We start from the raw sequence: 9,958 nt of genomic DNA, 5'->3' as shown, positions 1-9,958 counted from the left end.
TTGCAAGAACTTCTGTGAAGTTAATACACTGGACACTAACACTTTAAAAGGGTAATGGCATTGAACAGCCAAGTTCAAGGAGAAGCCTGGCCTACAGGGCTCTGGGCCAATGCCACCATCACTAGCTGTGGATGAGCAACTTAATCTCTTTGCCTCTCAACTGCATCACTTATACTAGATGACAATAATACTAATGAGTATTACGATCAAATGGGATAATATTCATAAAGTCTTAGTACAATGCCTCCTACTTCAGACTGACTGCCAACACTTTTATTCAGCTATTGCTAATGCCTCATCGTATTGGCAAATTTTCAGTTAGAGATTCTAATCCACTCAAGCTATTTGAAGTAGAAAGGAATTTCTTTTAGAAGATTAAATCACTTCCAGAATGTTTGGAAGGGGTAAAGCAATGGAATCTTGAAGAAGCTTCTAGAAAATCCCCCAAAGCCAATCCAGAATATGCTAACAAGGAGGCTGCCAGCCCAGTCCCAACCAGTCACTGGTAGCATAATGGTATCCTTCTTTTTCCCTCAAAGATTTGGGCAAAAATGTGCGCATTACACATGGCAAAATATGGGTATGTTCACAACTTAGATCTACAGTCAGCTGTTCGTTATCTCTCTGGGGAAAAGTCTGGTCTGCTCATCGCCAGGCCGCAGAGTAGTCTTTGCGATCCAAGGGCAGCCAGGTACCCAAGGTGCGTGAGCCACGTCAGGGGGCGTGCTACTCCCAGAAGCATTGGAAAGGAGTGCGGCTTCACTCAAGAATATACTCGTGAAGGTAACAGGTAAACTTTTTAGTTCACCCTACACTGTTAGAATTGCTTTTTAAAAAAAGAAACAAGACCTCAATAGTATGGAGAAAGTGGTTAAATTTACGAGGTTTTCCCACTCACAATATGTACCTTTTGGGAGCTTCATTTATTGGTGGTTATGCCCTACTAATAACACTAAAATTCTAAATTTATAAGAAATGTCCATTAATTTCCTGGAAAACATTTGGAACTTAGCTTGGACAGAGAATTTTTTTGGACAAAGCTTCTTGGCCCAAGTTAGTAACGTTTGTCCATCACTGTCAACAGTTACAGAGAACACAATACATGTGGAAAACAGACCAAGTTACAGCTTGCAATTTAGCACAAAAATATAATCTAACATAAGGTTTGCAAAATACTGCTAAGATGTGTACTCTTATCACTAAATTTGTTTTTCACAAATATGTCTCGCTACTCAACTTCAGATATTATCATACTGCACATGAGCAAAGTTGAACAAGGTGTGCTACTGGCCCTCTAGGATCTGAGCGTCTGGTGGAGGAAACCAACGCGGAAGCTTCAGTGATGCAATAACCCCTTTGACACTCTAAGCGCACTTTGCACATTGAAAGCAGAAGGCAGTTTGGAAACACTTCCCGGGATAAGTCACACCTGAACAGAATTTATAAGGATGAGTAGGACCTAAGAAAACAATGAACAGGAAAAAGAACTTTCAGGCAAAGGGAATAATGTGAATGAGAGTGAAAGAAGCAGAAAAACACAAAATGAACTTGGTTAGTCACCAGCACGCTACCATGTGGTTGGGGGAGAGGGCATATCTGGGAAGGGCAGGGCTAGGAGAAAGACCTTCGTCAGTAGTGGGGAGGGTTTGTTCTGTTTGGAGACGAGCATGTGGAGAGAGAGTCTGGAGGGAGGAAGAACGATTAAAAAGCTATTGAAACTGAGAAAGAAATGGGGGGGCGAGTCCAAGTGAATTAAGTATCAGAGAGAACTGGGAAGATAGAACATGCACTATGGGTGAGACAGCCTCCCCAGTACCAGCCCTTGTTAGATAGGACTGGGATGGTGATATGAACGAAACTGGAGACCATCCGGGCACCTAGCAGGCCACCAGTTTGTACCCGTCTGGTCCTTCACCAAGACAGAGAACAGAAGCAGGTCTAGAGGGTAAAATAATATTGATCACATGGTGTAGGGGCCTAGAAGCAAGACATTCTGGTCCAATACTGTCAAAAATAAGAACAATGCATGAACTGGGAAACAGGTTGTGAGGGGGTGGTGGACATTGCAGTGGATGGACGTCTCATTGTCCCAGCTCCCTTCTTGTGCGGCAGGGGCTCAAACTTCAGGCTACATCCCCTCATTGCTTGCAGTGAGGGTATCAGAAATGAATTTTATTTTTGCCAGTAAGATGTAGCCATCTGACATTCGGGTTTAAAACCACATAGGGGAGGGAAAGACCAGGCCCGACTCTTCTTTTATGCCCAGAGCGGGGCAGAGACGGCAGGTGCCAGAGACACAGGAGCCGTGGCAACTCCTGGTTCTGCAGTTGGTGATCATAGAATGGCCTACATTTTGTGTATTGCTTTGATATTTTTTCTCTAGAAGTTTAGCTGATAGTCTGTTTCTTCTGTTCTCCTGTCCATTCTGGATGAATGATGAAAATTTTCCTTTTGGATTAAACCCGAGATCGTTTCTGAAACAATGCATGTCTCAGGAACAGGAATACTTGTAGGTCACAGGACTCCACAGGAAATGGGAATCTGGGACAAGCTTCTTACCTGGGAAAGAGTGTGTGACCATGAAATAACAGGAAACCGGTCTGTAGTCGACCACGGCAAAACAATGAATTGTCATCTGTGGTCATTTAATGTCAAAGCAGACTTTGTCGGACAGTGTTTCAATGACACACTACAGTCAGGAGAGTGAAGGACACAGCCCTGGATGTGGTGGGAGGCTCCCCGCTCTGGCTGTACGAGAGGAGGAAGAAAGCAACAACCTCACAGATCTACAGTCTCATCCGGGCAGTCAGTGGTTGAGAGAGCTGCTGTGACTTTTCTGAGTCTCTTACCTACTACAGCTGCAGGGCTGGTGTAGCTGAAAACCAGAGACAGAATTTAATACCATGGGATGTTGAATGACAGTGTAGAATGATTACATCGAAAGAAGGGGAGGGAATTTGGGACAGGTGTGAATGAGTGGGAAGTCTCAGGCCTTATGACTCCACGGGACACTTGTGCTTCCGGCTATGATGGAACTCAGCAGACCTTTCCTGCTGGGGAGAATGCTTACAGAGCTGATTACAAAATTGCTTTGAAAAACAAAACATCTGTTTGATGTTGGGAGTCTCAGAGGCAACCAGAATGCAAGACACAAGACAAGAAAGAGAAGGGAAGCATGAATAGGTGAGCTGGATTCGGTTTTTCCCCCTCCAGGTTGGGGGCAGTTCCTGTTGTGGACACTGGGGTTAGAGAACCAGAGGTAAGAAGTGGGGACACCAGGAGAGCTCTGGGTAACTGTAGAGGTCTAGAGAGACACAAGCAAGATTTGGGATGAGCAAGACCCTGAAGAAAAGGAGGAAGAAAGAGGAGAGCCTTAGACTTGAAGTGGCTTCTGCAGAGAAGCACAGAGGTGGAAATTAGGAAATCACACTTGAAAGCCACTGCAAATGACAGAATCTTAGGGCATCTCACAGTGTTAAAGACACAAAAGTTTTGGTAAATGCCCACCTAAGGGGCACAAAGGAGTTTCTAGAATGAATCACAACTCCGCTAAGTGACAGCCTCACCACACTGAGATCATTAGGACCCTTCACCTGGTCAGCGTGCGTGCATCTCCAATGCAGAACATGGAGCTGCATATAAAAACAATACACGCAAGCCCTGGCTGGTGTAGCTTAGTGGATTGAGCATGGGCCTGTGAACCAAAGGACCATGGTTTGATTTCCTGTCAGGGCACATGCCTGAGTTGCAGGTCAGTTCCCAACAGGGAATGCATGAGAGACAACCATACATTGATATTTCTCTCCTTCCCTTGCCCTCTAAAGATAAATAAATTTTAAAAATTAATAAAATAACACATGCAGGTTTTTAAAAATATTTATTTTATTGATTATGCCATTACATTTGTTCTATTTCCCCCTTCATTCCCCTCCACCCTGCACACCCCTCACCCACCATTCCCCCTTCTTTAGTTCATGACCACATGTCTCAAGTTCTTTAGATTTTATACTTTCCCTACTATTCTTGCCCTCCCCCTATCTATTTTCTATCTACGGTCTATGCTACTTATTTTCTGTACCTTCTCCCCCCCTTCTCCTTCTCCCACTCCCCTGTTGCTAACCCTCCATGTGATCTTCATTTCTATGGTTCTGCTCCTGATCCAGCTGTCCTCTTAGTTTGCTTTTGTTTTAGGTGTGGTTGTTGATAACTGTGAGTTTGCTGCCCTTTCACTATTCATATTTTTATCTTCTTTTTCTTAGATAAGTCCCTTTAACATTTCATATAATAAGGGCTTTGTGATAATGAACTTCTTTGCCTTGACCTTATCTGACAAGCACTTTATCTGTCTTTCCATTCTAAATGAAAGTTTTGCTGAATAGAGCAATCTTGGATGTAGGTCTTTGGATTTCATGACTTGGAATACCTCTTTCCAGCCCCTTCTTGCCTGTAAGGTCTCTTTTGAGAAATCTGCTGACAGTCTGATGGGGACTCCTTTGTAGGTGACTGTCCCCTTAGCTCTTGCTGCTTCTATGATTCTCTCCTTCATTTTAATCTTGGCTAATGTAATGATGATGTGCCTTGGTGTGTTTCTTCTTGGGTCCAACTTCTTTGGGACTCTCTGAGCTTCCTGGATTTCCTGGAAGTCTATTTCCTTTGCCAGAATGGGGAAGTTCTCCTTTATTATTTGTTCCAATAAGGCTTCCACTCGTGACTGTTCCTCTTCTCCTTTTGGTACCCCTATAATTTGGATGTTGGAGCATTTAAAGATGTCCTGGAGGTTCCTTAGCCTCTCTTCATTTTTTTGAATCTTTGTTTCTTCATCCTTTTCTGTTTGGTATTTTTTCCTTCCTTCTGGTCCGCTCCCTTGATTTGATTCCCAGTTTCCTTTCCATCACTATTGGTTTCCTGTGCATTTCCCTTCATTTCAATTAGTTTAGCCTTCATTTGTTCCTCTAATTTGTGACTACAATCAACCAGTTCTGTGAGTATCCTGATCCCCAGTGTTTTGAATTGTGCCTCTGATAGGCTAGCAATTTCTTCATCACTTAGATTTATCAGCTCTGGGGCTCTGAGCTCTTCTTGAGCCATGTTTTGATCTGTTCGGACTATTACGTTTGAGGAGAGGTGCCCAAGGTGTTCACCAGGGCGGGGCCATTCAGGTCACTGGTTTGCGATGCTGTATGTGGGGGCGGGGTCAGAGAGGGAGTAATGGCAGTCCTCACTGCATGCCCCCCCCCCCGGTCTGTTTATCTTGGTGCAAATGTGTGACCACAGTCAGCTAGCCGCCCCACGCCTTCCCTGGGTCCGCTTGTACCAACCCCGCACCTGGGATCCGAGCCCTCAGCTGCCTGTGTGTGCTGCCCAGGTCGGGAGATATTTTTTGCCCGACCCTCTCTGCTGCTGGCCCCGCCCCTCTCACCGATTTAGCTGAGCGGTTCGTTATTTTTGGACTCCGTATGGTTCGATTTTCTGTAGCTTGGCTATGTTTATTGTTGTTAAAACTTTGTTGTTTTTAGATTTCGTTGTGCGAGGAGGCAAAGTGTTTCCACCTAAGCCTCCATCTTGGCAGAAGTCTCAACACACACAAAGTTTTAAAAAAGAAAAGACAATACAAGAAATATTGGGCTGAAGACTCCATCAGACCCTTCATAAAAGTAACTATTTTAGTGGGAATACATGTTCAAAAGATGCGTAACTGTATTAGGTATCATGGAAATTGACATTTAAATCACAATAAGATGCTGTACACTCACTAGAAAGGCTAAAATGCAAAGGGCAGGTGATACTAAGTGTTATCGAAACTGGGGATCAACAGGAACTTTTCTGCCTTTCTGCCTAGAGAATTGCAAGTTGGCTCAAAAGGCATAGTAACCAAGTGATCCTCCTTTTCAGTACATCTCTCATAGTAAGCCACACATATAGTAACCAAAACACATACATGGATACTCAGAGAATGTTATTATTACCAATAACAACATTATTGGTAATAACAGTATTGTTATTGGTAATAATAACATTTTTGGAAACATTCCAAATTCCTTCAGATAACAGATTGGCTAAATAAACTGTGGCATATTTGTAAAATAGTTCGCAGTATTGTTTCTCTCAACTGCGAGTGATTTGGGCCCTGGGGACATTTGGCAATGTCTGGAAGACACCTCGGTAGACACAACTGGAGGAATTCCTAATGGTATTTAGTGGGTAGAAGGCAGAGATGCTGCTTAACATTTCACAGGACCGGTCCCAACAGCAAAGGATTATCTGGTCCAAAAATCAGTAGTCCTGGCCTTAGAAACCCTGCATATTAGTTTTCTATAAAACTATAAATTACTACAAACTATGACCAACTACCCCATGTTTAGTGGCTTCAAACATGCTGATTTCTATCTTACTGTTTTTTGCTCAGGAGTCCAACGCCAGGCACTGGGCTAAAATTGAGGGTTGGCAGTGTCGTTTTCTCTCTGGAGGGTCTGAGAGGGTTCTGTTTCCCTGCCTTTTCTGGCTTCCAGACACACCCACTTCGCAGCACTGCATTTCATACTTCATCTCTGGGCTCCTGGACCACTTCCTTCTCCTTCCAAGCTTGCAAAGCCAGCCGGCCCCTCTCATAGTTCTCTCTCACCTCAGGTTCTGCCTCTCTCACTTCCAGGGACCCTGGTGATTGCCTTGAGCCCACCTAGAGAATCCGGCTCATCTCCCCATATTCAAGTCAGCTGACTAGCAACCTTAATTCCACCTTCCAATCACTTCTCCTCTGCCAGGTGTTAGATCAGGTTCACAGGCTCCAGGGATGAGGATGCTGACATCTCTGGGGGCCACTACTGTGCCTCCCTGACCCAGCCACTGAGTGAGGAAAGAGAACCGTGCTCACAGATTGCACCAATGTGACGGCTCAGGGGTGACACAGAGGAGCGTAGACTGTATTGGTCTGTTGACACCAAGTTCAAAACTAGTCTGCACTAAGCCTGTTGTTACTTTGATAGAAACTGAGCAATGGTTTCCTGATTCCATGGTAGCGCCCTGAGCACAGCACAGGTGGTAGAGCTGGCAGCTCTACCAGCTTCCAGTCACTAGAGTTGCTTGTTTTAGCTCATTTTTAATTGAGATATAATTTATATAACATAAAATACACCATTCTAAAATGCACAGGTCAGGGTTTTTTAGTATTTCACAAGGGGGTGCAATCATTACAATATCTAATTCCAGAATGTTTCTATCACAATCCTTCAAAATACCTCATAGCTGTTAGCAGTCACTCCGAATCTCCGTTTTGCTCACAATCACTGATCAAACTTCTCTGTGCATTTCACATGAAAGAAATCATGTAATCTGCAACCATGTGTGTCTGGCTTCTTTTGCTCAGTATAATGTTTACAAGGTTCATCCATGTTGTGACATGAATCGGTACTTTGCTTTTTATTGTTGAATAATATCTCATTGTATGAGCGTATCGCATTTTGTTTACCCATTAATCCATCCCAGTTTATTTCTCCTTTTTTTGGCTACTGTGAATAATGTTGCTATGAACAAGTGTTTGTGTGAACACATGTTTAGTGTACAAGTTTTTGTGTCACTATCTGTTTTCAATCTCCTTGGACATGTACCTAACAGTGGAATGGTTGGATCACGAAACTTTATGTTTAACTTGTTGAGAAACTGCCAAAGTGTTTCCACAGAGGCAGCCCCATTTTTCATCCCCATCAGCTGTGTATAAGGGTTCCAACTTCTCCACATCTTTGCCAACGTTTATTATCTTCACTGAAAGAACTCTTATAACTGAGCAATAAAAAAGCAAATAATCCAATTAAAAATGAGCCTGTGAGCGCTGGCCAGGTGGCTCAGTTGGCAGGAGCATTGTCCTGAACGCCCCAAAGTTGTGGGTTTGATTCTCTGTCAGGGCACAGACCTTGTCTGCAGCAATCCCTGGTTGGGAGACATATAGGAGGCAACCTACCAAAGGTTCTCACATTGATGTTTCTCACTCCCTCTTTCTCCCTCCCTTCCCTTCTCTCTAGAAATAAATAAGTAAATTCTTTTAAAAAATTGGAGTATACTGTAGAGAAAAGTGCACATATTAGAAACGTACAGCTTGATGAATTTTTACAAACTGAACATGCTCATGTAATAAATATGCCAGACGAGCAGCAGAAGGTAAAAAAAGAAAATGGGAAGGAATTGTAAGAATCATTTCACATGTGCATTAAACCCTTTTCTTAATGACAAAGCATGAGATCGTGTTTAAATAGAAGCCCAGCATATTTGTGCATGCTGGTAAGAAATACTATATCATATCATTGCTTTAAAAGAGGTTATTAAAAATGAGAAATATATCTTTGTATGACATTTTAAGTTTTATAAGCTGCTTTATTTCCAAATTTAGAAGAATATACTGAAGCATGCTCATAGATGTTTGCAAATAAAGTATGAGAGACTGTATCAGCAATGCTAATCTTAGAAGCATTTTGATATCTTCGATACATATTCATGCATATTAATGACATTTGAATTCCTCCTTGCCTATACTATTGCCTCTCAAAGACTAAGCTTTAAAGGCTGACTTAAAAGATTTCACTAAATGTGATGTTTTGCATTTGATCTCTGGGCATACACTTGCTCTTATCCTGCATCCTAAGTGGCTATGTATATGCTAAAGGGAATAATTTCAACTGGCGCTCATACTTATAAATACTAGTAACTCTAGTAAGGTTAAAATGTGTTTTTTCTCCCTCACTTGTGCCTCATTTTCTTCAACAGTCATCTGCATTACCTGACCTGTTTTCTTTCAAGGGCTGGAATACTTCCTGTCCTTCTACCCTCACCCGCCCCCAGGACCATTATACAAGGTAGAACCTCAATCTTCCCAGGAGCTTGAGGTGTAACCTGTGCGGTGGCCTTTGTTACTCATTCCTCACCCACCAAACAGATGATGGACACTAGAGAGAAATACTTAAAACCAGTATCTATGACTTGAATATTCAACGGACTTTTAAAATGATTTGTGTCATTAGTACGAGGCTGCCATTTACTCACATATTCTATTTCAACATGTGGTCTTCTGTTAGGTCTGCTGCCTTTTGATGATGTACACTTAAAAGGGCACGCACATAAATTTTTATAGATGTTTTTCATCTCCCCTCCCTGCTGGCACATTTGAAAAATGAAATGTGTTTCCCCTATTACTGATTATTGTCACTTTCCCTGGGGCAAACTCAGGTCCTTACCTCTTGACTTCCTGAGCACAAGTCAGCCTGTGTCCTGTTCCTTCGCTGTTCCTCTCAGCACAGAGCTAAGAGCACATGGCAGGGTGCACAGGAGGACCCCAGGACAATCCATAAAGCATTAGGGCCTCCTCAGCATTGCCTGCGCATGGATTCCCTGTGTCAACGGGTCAGCACTACGCGGCCACCCCACCGGGTCTCCGTGGCCACCGTGCAGCTCCCAGCCTTGCTCTTCCCACAGCACCTCTGTGTCCAGGGAAAAGAAGTGGTAAGAAAAATAGACCCAATGGCCATGAACCATCAGGGGATTGAGGGGGTTTTCAAAACTCACCCCCAAATCTCATCCCCCGTTGGTTCCAGTCTCCTTGATTGGATTTCTGTGAATGGGAACTGGAACAGTGACCCTTAACATCTCGTCAGTGGAGACATGAGCTGAATCCGGATATCAAGGCTTCTGGGGACCACAGTCATTCCAGTCCTTCTCAACTCAATTTTAAAAAGTGGCATTTTTCAAAGGCATGTGTAAGAAAGTTAGGTTAAAAAACTGAAATTGACATCAGAAAAATTCGGACTCCTCAAAGTGAACAGATGAGCACAAACCTTGTGTCCTGATTTAGTGATAACTGATAGTGTTTATCAAACCCTCATTATGTGTAAGGCCATGTTTTAAGTGCTCAGTGTGAATAACTTCATTGTGTCCTTGCAAGAAGCTAACAAGCAGATGACTATCCACCTTTCAC

Source organism: Artibeus jamaicensis, unplaced genomic scaffold (assembly GCF_021234435.1).
Source record: "Artibeus jamaicensis isolate MK-2021 breed Jamaican fruit bat unplaced genomic scaffold, CSHL_Jam_final contig_786, whole genome shotgun sequence".
In the NCBI taxonomy this organism is placed as follows: Eukaryota; Metazoa; Chordata; class Mammalia; order Chiroptera; family Phyllostomidae; genus Artibeus; species Artibeus jamaicensis.
Note: the sequence above shows the minus strand (reverse complement) of the source record.